We start from the raw sequence: 12183 nt of genomic DNA, 5'->3' as shown, positions 1-12183 counted from the left end.
AAAAGCATTGTTGTTGCCGGGGTTTTCCTCACTGCCGGCATGGTTCTGAGAAGAAAATGAGTTTTCTCCTAAAAACCTTGGGGTTCCAGTTCCTTGTTGGAAGCTCACCCTGCTCTGCGCTATACCTAAAGTGAAAGTCAACGTGAGCCTAAGCTTCGAAGTAAGGCCCTGATTATCCTTGCAAAACGAGAGGCGTGCAGCAGCTCCATGAGGCCTTCATCGTTGTTCTGCTTTAGTTTCAAGGTAGTAAGCTTTTCAACACTCCTAGGGGCCTTGCTTCAGCACCCGTTTCTGTACCAGAACACTGCGTAGAACCAGGAAGCTCTGCTCCTGCGTGTATGCTGCGTGTCAACCTAGAAATTAGAGACTGATGGCACAAGGCTAGTTTTCCCATTATGAAAGCTCCGTTGATGCGGCCCCGAAGCTACCTGAAAAGCACTGTTGTTACCATGCTTTTACTTACAGCCGGCATGGTTCATAGAAGAAAATGAGTTTTCTCGAAAGAAACCTTGTGCTTCCAGTTCCTAGTTGGAAGCTCACCCTGCTCTGCTCTATACCAAACGTGAAAGTCAATGTGAGCACTAGCCTCGAAGTAAGGCCCTGATTATCCTTGCAAAACGGGAGGCGTGCAGCAGCTCCATGAGGCCTTCATCGCTGTTCTGCTTTAGTTTCACGGTAGTAAGCTTTCCAAGACTCCTAGGGTCTTTGCTTAAGCAACCGTTTCGGTACCAGAACACTGCGTAGAGACAGTAAGCTCTGGTCCTGCGTGTATGCTGCGTGTCAACCTAGAAATTGGAGACTGATGGCATAAGGTTTCTTTTCCCATTATGAAAGCTCCGTTCATGCGGCCTCGAAGCTACCTGAAAAGCATTGTTGTTGCCGGGGTTTTCCTCACTGCCGGCATGGTTCTGAGAAGAAAATGAGTTTTCTCCTAAAAACCTTGGGTTTCCAGTTCCTTGTTGGAAGCTCACCCTGCTCTGCGCTATACCTAAAGTGAAAGTCAACGTGAGCCTAAGCTTCGAAGTAAGGCCCTGATTATCCTTGCAAAACGAGAGGCGTGCAGCAGCTCCATGAGGCCTTCATCGTTGTTCTGCTTTAGTTTCAAGGTAGTAAGCTTTTCAACACTCCTAGGGGCCTTGCTTCAGCACCCGTTTCTGTACCAGAACACTGCGTAGAACCAGGAAGCTCTGCTCCTGCGTGTATGCTGCGTGTCAACCTAGAAATTAGAGACTGATGGCACAAGGCTAGTTTTCCCATTATGAAAGCTCCGTTGATGCGGCCCCGAAGCTACCTGAAAAGCACTGTTGTTACCGTGCTTTTACTTACAGCCGGCATGGTTCATAGAAGAAAAATGAGTTTTCTCGAAAGAAACCTTGTGCTTCCAGTTCCTAGTTGGAAGCTCACCCTGCTCTGCTCTATAGCAAACGTGAAAGTCAATGTGAGCACTAGCCTCGAAGTAAGGCCCTGATTATGCTGGCAAAACGGGAGGCGTGCAGCAGCTCCATGAGGCCTTCATCGCTGTTCTGCTTTAGTTTCACGGTAGTAAGCTTTCCAAGACTCCTAGGGACTTTGCTTAAGCAACCGTTTCGGTACCAGAACACTGCGTAGAGACAGTAAGCTCTGGTCCTGCGTGTATGCTGCGTGTCAACCTAGAAATTGGAGACTGATGGCATAAGGCTTCTTTTCCCATTATGAAAGCTCCGTTCATGCGGCCTCGAAGCTACCTGAAAAGCATTGTTGTTGCCGGGGTTTTCCTCACTGCCGGCATGGTTCTGAGAAGAAAATGAGTTTTCTCCTCAAATCCTTGGGTTTCCAGTTCCTTGTTGGAAGCTCACCCTGCTCTGCGCTATACCTAAAGTGAAAGTCAACGTGAGCCCAAGCTTCGAAGTAAGGCCCTGATTATCCTTGCAAAACGAGAGGCGTGCAGCAGCTCCATGAGGCCTTCATCGTTGTTCTGCTTTAGTTTCAAGGTAGTAAGCTTTTCAACACTCCTAGGGGCCTTGCTTCAGCACCCGTTTCAGTACCAGAACACTGCGTAGAACCAGGAAGCTCTGCTCCTGCGTGTATGCTGCGTGTCAACCTAGAAATTAGAGACTGATGGCACAAGGCTAGTTTTCCCATTATGAAAGCTCCGTTGATGCGGCCCCGAAGCTACCTGAAAAGCACTGTTGTTACCGTGCTTTTACTTACAGCCGGCATGGTTCATAGAAGAAAATGAGTTTTCTCGAAAGAAACCTTGTGCTTCCAGTTCCTAGTTGGAAGCTCACCCTGCTCTGCTCTATACCAAACGTGAAAGTCAATGTGAGCACTAGCCTCGAAGTAAGGCCCTGATTATGCTGGCAAAACGGGAGGCGTGCAGCAGCTCCATGAGGCCTTCATCGCTGTTCTGCTTTAGTTTCACGGTAGTAAGCTTTCCAACATTCCTAGGGACTTTGCTTAAGCAACCGTTTCGGTACCAGAACACTGCGTAGAGACAGTAAGCTCTGGTCCTGCGTGTATGCTGCGTGTCAACCTAGAAATTGGAGACTGATGGCATAAGGCTTCTTTTCCCATTATGAAAGCTCCGTTCATGTGGCCTCGAAGCTACCTGAAAAGCATTGTTGTTGCCGGGGTTTTCCTCACTGCCGGCATGGTTCTGAGAAGAAAATGAGTTTTCTCCTCAAAACCTTGGGTTTCCAGTTCCTTGTTGGAAGCTCACCCTGCTCTGCGCTATACCTAAAGTGAAAGTCAACGTGAGCCCAAGCTTCGAAGTAAGGCCCTGATTATCCTTGCAAAACGAGAGGCGTGCAGCAGCTCCATGAGGCCTTCATCGTTGTTCTGCTTTAGTTTCAAGGTAGTAAGCTTTTCAACACTCCTAGGGGCCTTGCTTCAGCACCCGTTTCAGTACCAGAACACTGCGTAGAACCAGGAAGCTCTGCTCCTGCGTGTATGCTGCGTGTCAACCTAGAAATTAGAGACTGATGGCACAAGGCTAGTTTTCCCATTATGAAAGCTCCGTTGATGCGGCCCCGAAGCTACCTGAAAAGCACTGTTGTTACCGTGCTTTTACTTACAGCCGGCATGGTTCATAGAAGAAAATGAGTTTTCTCGAAAGAAACCTTGTGCTTCCAGTTCCTAGTTGGAAGCTCACCCTGCTCTGCTCTATACCAAACGTGAAAGTCAATGTGAGCACTAGCCTCGAAGTAAGGCCCTGATTATGCTGGCAAAACGGGAGGCGTGCAGCAGCTCCATGAGGCCTTCATCGCTGTTCTGCTTTAGTTTCACGGTAGTAAGCTTTCCAACATTCCTAGGGACTTTGCTTAAGCAACCGTTTCGGTACCAGAACACTGCGTAGAGACAGTAAGCTCTGGTCCTGCGTGTATGCTGCGTGTCAACCTAGAAATTGGAGACTGATGGCATAAGGCTTCTTTTCCCATTATGAAAGCTCCGTTCATGCGGCCTCGAAGCTACCTGAAAAGCATTGTTGTTGCCGGGGTTTTCCTCACTGCCGGCATGGTTCTGAGAAGAAAATGAGTTTTCTCCTGAGAAACCTTGGGGTTCCAGTTCCTTGTTGGAAGCTCACCCTGCTCTGCGCTATACCTAAAGTGAAAGTCAACGTGAGCCCAAGCTTCGAAGTAAGGCCCTGATTATCCTTGCAAAACGAGAGGCGTGCAGCAGCTCCATGAGGCCTTCATCGTTGTTCTGCTTTAGTTTCAAGGTAGTAAGCTTTTCAACACTCCTAGGGGCCTTGCTTCAGCACCCGTTTCAGTACCAGAACACTGCGTAGAACCAGGAAGCTCTGCTCCTGCGTGTATGCTGCGTGTCAACCTAGAAATTAGAGACTGATGGCACAAGGCTAGTTTTCCCATTATGAAAGCTCCGTTGATGCGGCCCCGAAGCTACCTGAAAAGCACTGTTGTTACCGTGCTTTTACTTACAGCCGGCATGGTTCATAGAAGAAAATGAGTTTTCTCGAAATAAACCTTGTGCTTCCAGTTCCTAGTTGGAAGCTCACCCTGCTCTGCTCTATAGCAAACGTGAAAGTCAATGTGAGCACTAGCCTCGAAGTAAGGCCCTGATTATGCTGGCAAAACAGGAGGCGTGCAGCAGCTCCATGAGGCCTTCATCGCTGTTCTGCTTTAGTTTCACGGTAGTAAGCTTTCCAAGACTCCTAGGGACTTTGCTTAAGCAACCGTTTCGGTACCAGAACACTGCGTAGAGACAGTAAGCTCTGGTCCTGCGTGTATGCTGCGTGTCAACCTAGAAATTAGAGACTGATGGCACAAGGCTAGTTTTCCCATTATGAAAGCTCCGTTGATGCGGCCCCGAAGCTACCCGAAAAGCACTGTTGTTACCGTGCTTTTACTTACAGCCGGCATGGTTCATAGAAGAAAATGAGTTTTCTCGAAAGAAACCTTGTGCTTCCAGTTCCTAGTTGGAAGCTCACCCTGCTCTGCTCTATACCAAACGTGAAAGTCAATGTGAGCACTAGCCTCGAAGTAAGGCCCGGATTATCCTTGCAAAACGGGAGGCGTGCAGCAGCTCCATGAGGCCTTCATCGCTGTTCTGCTTTAGTTTCACGGTAGTAAGCTTTCCAAGACTCCTAGGGTCTTTGCTTAAGCAACCGTTTCGGTACCAGAACACTGCGTAGAGACAGTAAGCTCTGGTCCTGCGTGTATGCTGCGTGTCAACCTAGAAATTGGAGACTGATGGCATAAGGTTTCTTTTCCCATTATGAAAGCTCCGTTCATGCGGCCTCGAAGCTACCTGAAAAGCATTGTTGTTGCCGGGGTTTTCCTCACTGCCTGCATGGTTCTGAGAAGAAAATGAGTTTTCTCCTAAAAACCTTGGGTTTCCAGTTCCTTGTTGGAAGCTCACCCTGCTCTGCGCTATACCTAAAGTGAAAGTCAACGTGAGCCCAAGCTTCGAAGTAAGGCCCTGATTATCCTTGCAAAACGAGAGGCGTGCAGCAGCTCCATGAGGCCTTCATCGTTGTTCTGCTTTAGTTTCAAGGTAGTAAGCTTTTCAACACTCCTAGGGGCCTTGCTTCAGCACCCGTTTCTGTACCAGAACACTGCGTAGAACCAGGAAGCTCTGCTCCTGCGTGTATGCTGCGTGTCAACCTAGAAATTAGAGACTGATGGCACAAGGCTAGTTTTCCCATTATGAAAGCTCCGTTGATGCGGCCCCGAAGCTACCTGAAAAGCACTGTTGTTACCATGCTTTTACTTACAGCCGGCATGGTTCATAGAAGAAAATGAGTTTTCTCGAAAGAAACCTTGTGCTTCCAGTTCCTAGTTGGAAGCTCACCCTGCTCTGCTCTATACCAAACGTGAAAGTCAATGTGAGCACTAGCCTCGAAGTAAGGCCCTGATTATCCTTGCAAAACGGGAGGCGTGCAGCAGCTCCATGAGGCCTTCATCGCTGTTCTGCTTTAGTTTCACGGTAGTAAGCTTTCCAAGACTCCTAGGGACTTTGCTTAAGCAACCGTTTCGGTACCAGAACACTGCGTAGAGACAGTAAGCTCTGGTCCTGCGTGTATGCTGCGTGTCAACCTAGAAATTGGAGACTGATGGCATAAGGTTTCTTTTCCCATTATGAAAGCTCCGTTCATGCGGCCTCGAAGCTACCTGAAAAGCATTGTTGTTGCCGGGGTTTTCCTCACTGCCGGCATGGTTCTGAGAAGAAAATGAGTTTTCTCCTGAGAAACCTTGGGGTTCCAGTTCCTTGTTGGAAGCTCACCCTGCTCTGCGCTATACCTAAAGTGAAAGTCAACGTGAGCCCAAGCTTCGAAGTAAGGCCCTGATTATCCTTGCAAAACGAGAGGCGTGCAGCAGCTCCATGAGGCCTTCATCGTTGTTCTGCTTTAGTTTCAAGGTAGTAAGCTTTTCAACACTCCTAGGGGCCTTGCTTCAGCACCCGTTTCAGTACCAGAACACTGCGTACAACCAGGAAGCTCTGCTCCTGCGTGTATGCTGCGTGTCAACCTAGAAATTAGAGACTGATGGCACAAGGCTAGTTTTCCCATTATGAAAGCTCCGTTGATGCGGCCCCGAAGCTACCTGAAAAGCACTGTTGTTACCGTGCTTTTACTTACAGCCGGCATGGTTCATAGAAGAAAATGAGTTTTCTCGAAAGAAACCTTGTGCTTCCAGTTCCTAGTTGGAAGCTCACCCTGCTCTGCTCTATACCAAACGTGAAAGTCAATGTGAGCACTGGCCTCGAAGTAAGGCCCTGATTATCCTGGCAAAACGGGAGGCGTGCAGCAGCTCCATGAGGCCTTCATCGCTGTTCTGCTTTAGTTTCACGGTAGTAAGCTTTCCAACATTCCTAGGGACTTTGCTTAAGCAACCGTTTCGGTACCAGAACACTGCGTAGAGACAGTAAGCTCTGGTCCTGCGTGTATGCTGCGTGTCAACCTAGAAATTGGAGACTGATGGCATAAGGCTTCTTTTCCCATTATGAAAGCTCCGTTCATGCGGCCTCGAAGCTACCTGAAAAGCATTGTTGTTGCCGGGGTTTTCCTCACTGCCGGCATGGTTCTGAGAAGAAAATGAGTTTTCTCCTGAGAAACCTTGGGGTTCCAGTTCCTTGTTGGAAGCTCACCCTGCTCTGCGCTATACCTAAAGTGAAAGTCAACGTGAGCCCAAGCTTCGAAGTAAGGCCCTGATTATCCTTGCAAAACGAGAGGCGTGCAGCAGCTCCATGAGGCCTTCATCGTTGTTCTGCTTTAGTTTCAAGGTAGTAAGCTTTTCAACACTCCTAGGGGCCTTGCTTCAGCACCCGTTTCTGTACCAGAACACTGCGTAGAACCAGGAAGCTCTGCTCCTGCGTGTATGCTGCGTGTCAACCTAGAAATTAGAGACTGATGGCACAAGGCTAGTTTTCCCATTATGAAAGCTCCGTTGATGCGGCCCCAAAGCTACCTGAAAAGCACTGTTGTTACCGTGCTTTTACTTACAGCCGGCATGGTTCATAGAAGAAAATGAGTTTTCTCGAAAGAAACCTTGTGCTTCCAGTTCCTAGTTGGAAGCTCACCCTGCTCTGCTCTATACCAAACGTGAAAGTCAATGTGAGCACTAGCCTCGAAGTAAGGCCCTGATTATCCTGGCAAAACGGGAGGCGTGCAGCAGCTCCATGAGGCCTTCATCGCTGTTCTGCTTTAGTTTCACGGTAGTAAGCTTTCCAACATTCCTAGGGACTTTGCTTAAGCAACCGTTTCGGTACCAGAACACTGCGTAGAGACAGTAAGCTCTGGTCCTGCGTGTATGCTGCGTGTCAACCTAGAAATTGGAGACTGATGGCATAAGGCTTCTTTTCCCATTATGAAAGCTCCGTTCATGCGGCCTCGAAGCTACCTGAAAAGCATTGTTGTTGCCGGGGTTTTCCTCACTGCCGGCATGGTTCTGAGAAGAAAATGAGTTTTCTCCTGAGAAACCTTGGGGTTCCAGTTCCTTGTTGGAAGCTCACCCTGCTCTGCGCTATACCTAAAGTGAAAGTCAACGTGAGCCCAAGCTTCGAAGTAAGGCCCTGATTATCCTTGCAAAACGAGAGGCGTGCAGCAGCTCCATGAGACCTTCATCGTTGTTCTGCTTTAGTTTCAAGGTAGTAAGCTTTTCAGCACTCCTAGGGGCCTTGCTTCAGCACCCGTTTCAGTACCAGAACACTGCGTAGAACCAGGAAGCTCTGCTCCTGCGTGTATGCTGCGTGTCAACCTAGAAATTAGAGACTGATGGCACAAGGCTAGTTTTCCCATTATGAAAGCTCCGTTGATGCGGCCCCGAAGCTACCTGAAAAGCACTGTTGTTACCGTGCTTTTACTTACAGCCGGCATGGTTCATAGAAGAAAATGAGTTTTCTCGAAAGAAACCTTGTGCTTCCAGTTCCTAGTTGGAAGCTCACCCTGCTCTGCTCTATACCAAACGTGAAAGTCAATGTGAGCACTAGCCTCGAAGTAAGGCCCTGATTATGCTGGCAAAACGGGAGGCGTGCAGCAGCTCCATGAGGCCTTCATCGCTGTTCTGCTTTAGTTTCACGGTAGTAAGTTTTCCAAGACTCCTAGGGACTTTGCTTAAGCAACCGTTTCGGTACCAGAACACTGCGTAGAGACAGTAAGCTCTGGTCCTGCGTGTATGCTGCGTGTCAACCTAGAAATTGGAGACTGATGGCATAAGGCTTCTTTTCCCATTATGAAAGCTCCGTTCATGCGGCCTCGAAGCTACCTGAAAAGCATTGTTGTTGCCGGGGTTTTCCTCACTGCCGGCATGGTTCTGAGAAGAAAATGAGTTTTCTCCTGAGAAACCTTGGGGTTCCAGTTCCTTGTTGGAAGCTCACCCTGCTCTGCGCTATACCTAAAGTGAAAGTCAACGTGAGCCCAAGCTTCGAAGTAAGACCCTGATTATCCTTGCAAAACGAGAGGCGTGCAGCAGCTCCATGAGGCCTTCATCGTTGTTCTGCTTTAGTTTCAAGGTAGTAAGCTTTTCAGCACTCCTAGGGGCCTTGCTTCAGCACCCGTTTCAGTACCAGAACACTGCGTAGAACCAGGAAGCTCTGCTCCTGCGTGTATGCTGCGTGTCAACCTAGAAATTAGAGACTGATGGCACAAGGCTAGTTTTCCCTTTATGAAAGCTCCGTTGATGCGGCCCCGAAGCTACCTGAAAAGCACTGTTGTTACCGTGCTTTTACTTACAGCCGGCATGGTTCATAGAAGAAAATGAGTTTTCTCGAAAGAAACCTTGTGCTTCCAGTTCCTAGTTGGAAGCTCACCCTGCTCTGCTCTATACCAAACGTGAAAGTCAATGTGAGCACTAGCCTCGAAGTAAGGCCCTGATTATGCTGGCAAAACGGGAGGCGTGCAGCAGCTCCATGAGGCCTTCATCGCTGTTCTGCTTTAGTTTCACGGTAGTAAGCTTTCCAAGACTCCTAGGGACTTTGCTTAAGCAACCGTTTCGGTACCAGAACACTGCGTAGAGACAGTAAGCTCTGGTCCTGCGTGTATGCTGCGTGTCAACCTAGAAATTGGAGACTGATGGCATAAGGCTTCTTTTCCCATTATGAAAGCTCCGTTCATGCGGCCTCGAAGCTACCTGAAAAACATTGTTGTTGCCGGGGTTTTCCTCACTGCCGGCATGGTTCTGAGAAGAAAATGAGTTTTCTCCTGAGAAACCTTGGGGTTCCAGTTCCTTGTTGGAAGCTCACCCTGCTCTGCGCTTTACCTAAAGTGAAAGTCAACGTGAGCCCAAGCTTCGAAGTAAGGCCCTGATTATCCTTGCAAAACGAGAGGCGTGCAGCAGCTCCATGAGGCCTTCATCGTTGTTCTGCTTTAGTTTCAAGGTAGTAAGCTTTTCAACACTCCTAGGGGCCTTGCTTCAGCACCCGTTTCAGTACCAGAACACTGCGTAGAACCAGGAAGCTCTGCTCCTGCGTGTATGCTGCGTGTCAACCTAGAAATTAGAGACTGATGGCACAAGGCTAGTTTTCCCATTATGAAAGCTCCGTTGATGCGGCCCCGAAGCTACCTGAAAAGCACTGTTGTTACCATGCTTTTACTTACAGCCGGCATGGTTCATAGAAGAAAATGAGTTTTCTCGAAAGAAACCTTGTGCTTCCAGTTCCTAGTTGGAAGCTCACCCTGCTCTGCTCTATACCAAACGTGAAAGTCAATGTGAGCACTAGCCTCGAAGTAAGGCCCTGATTATCCTGGCAAAACGGGAGGCGTGCTGCAGCTCCATGAGGCCGTCATCGCTGTTCTGCTTTAGTTTCACGGTAGTAAGCTTTCCAAGACTCCTAGGGACTTTGCTTAAGCAACCGTTTCGGTACCAGAACACTGCGTAGAGACAGTAAGCTCTGGTCCTGCGTGTATGCTGCGTGTCAACCTAGAAATTGGAGACTGATGGCATAAGGTTTCTTTTCCCATTATGAAAGCTCCGTTCATGCGGCCTCGAAGCTACCTGAAAAGCATTGTTGTTGCCGGGGTTTTCCTCACTGCCGGCATGGTTCTGAGAAGAAAATGAGTTTTCTCCTAAAAACCTTGGGTTTCCAGTTCCTTGTTGGAAGCTCACCCGGCTCTGCGCTATACCTAAAGTGAAAGTCAACGTGAGCCTAAGCTTCGAAGTAAGGCCCTGATTATCCTTGCAAAACGAGAGGCGTGCAGCAGCTCCATGAGGCCTTCATCGTTGTTCTGCTTTAGTTTCAAGGTAGTAAGCTTTTCAACACTCCTAGGGGCCTTGCTTCAGCACCCGTTTCTGTACCAGAACACTGCGTAGAACCAGGAAGCTCTGCTCCTGCGTGTATGCTGCGTGTCAACCTAGAAATTAGAGACTGATGGCACAAGGCTAGTTTTCCCATTATGAAAGCTCCGTTGATGCGGCCCCGAAGCTACCTGAAAAGCACTGTTGTTACCGTGCTTTTACTTACAGCCGGCATGGTTCATAGAAGAAAATGAGTTTTCTCGAAAGAAACCTTGTGCTTCCAGTTCCTAGTTGGAAGCTCACCCTGCTCTGCTCTATACCAAACGTGAAAGTCAATGTGAGCACTAGCCTCGAAGTAAGGCCCTGATTATGCTGGCAAAACGGGAGGCGTGCAGCAGCTCCATGAGGCCTTCATCGCTGTTCTGCTTTAGTTTCACGGTAGTAAGCTTTCCAACATTCCTAGGGACTTTGCTTAAGCAACCGTTTCGGTACCAGAACACTGCGTAGAGACAGTAAGCTCTGGTCCTGCGTGTATGCTGCGTGTCAACCTAGAAATTGGAGACTGATGGCATAAGGCTTCTTTTCCCATTATGAAAGCTCCGTTCATGCGGCCTCGAAGCTACCTGAAAAGCATTGTTGTTGCCGGGGTTTTCCTCACTGCCGGCATGGTTCTGAGAAGAAAATGAGTTTTCTCCTGAGAAACCTTGGGGTTCCAGTTCCTTGTTGGAAGCTCACCCTGCTCTGCGCTATACCTAAAGTGAAAGTCAACGTGAGCCCAAGCTTCGAAGTAAGGCCCTGATTATCCTTGCAAAACGAGAGGCGTGCAGCAGCTCCATGAGGCCTTCATCGTTGTTCTGCTTTAGTTTCAAGGTAGTAAGCTTTTCAACACTCCTAGGGGCCTTGCTTCAGCACCCGTTTCTGTACCAGAACACTGCGTAGAACCAGGAAGCTCTGCTCCTGCGTGTATGCTGCGTGTCAACCTAGAAATTAGAGACTGATGGCACAAGGCTAGTTTTCCCATTATGAAAGCTCCGTTGATGCGGCCCCGAAGCTACCTGAAAAGCACTGTTGTTACCGTGCTTTTACTTACAGCCGGCATGGTTCATAGAAGAAAATGAGTTTTCTCGAAAGAAACCTTGTGCTTCCAGTTCCTAGTTGGAAGCTCACCCTGCTCTGCTCTATACCAAACGTGAAAGTCAATGTGAGCACTAGCCTCGAAGTAAGGCCCTGATTATGCTGGCAAAACGGGAGGCGTGCAGCAGCTCCATGAGGCCTTCATCGCTGTTCTGCTTTAGTTTCACGGTAGTAAGCTTTCCAACATTCCTAGGGACTTTGCTTAAGCAACCGTTTCGGTACCAGAACACTGCGTAGAGACAGTAAGCTCTGGTCCTGCGTGTATGCTGCGTGTCAACCTAGAAATTGGAGACTGATGGCATAAGGCTTCTTTTCCCATTATGAAAGCTCCGTTCATGCGGCCTCGAAGCTACCTGAAAAGCATTGTTGTTGCCGGGGTTTTCCTCACTGCCGGCATGGTTCTGAGAAGAAAATGAGTTTTCTCCTGAGAAACCTTGGGGTTCCAGTTCCTTGTTGGAAGCTCACCCTGCTCTGCGCTATACCTAAAGTGAAAGTCAACGTGAGCCCAAGCTTCGAAGTAAGGCCCTGATTATCCTTGCAAAACGAGAGGCGTGCAGCAGCTCCATGAGGCCTTCATCGTTGTTCTGCTTTAGTTTCAAGGTAGTAAGCTTTTCAACACTCCTAGGGGCCTTGCTTCAGCACCCGTTTCTGTACCAGAACACTGCGTAGAACCAGGAAGCTCTGCTCCTGCGTGTATGCTGCGTGTCAACCTAGAAATTAGAGACTGATGGCACAAGGCTAGTTTTCCCATTATGAAAGCTCCGTTGATGCGGCCCCAAAGCTACCTGAAAAGCACTGTTGTTACCGTGCTTTTACTTACAGCCGGCATGGTTCATAGAAGAAAATGAGTTTTCTCGAAAGAAACCTTGTGCTTCCAGTT

Source organism: Eubalaena glacialis, chromosome 6, assembly GCF_028564815.1.
Source record: "Eubalaena glacialis isolate mEubGla1 chromosome 6, mEubGla1.1.hap2.+ XY, whole genome shotgun sequence".
Classification (NCBI taxonomy): domain Eukaryota; kingdom Metazoa; phylum Chordata; class Mammalia; order Artiodactyla; family Balaenidae; genus Eubalaena; species Eubalaena glacialis.
Note: the sequence above shows the minus strand (reverse complement) of the source record.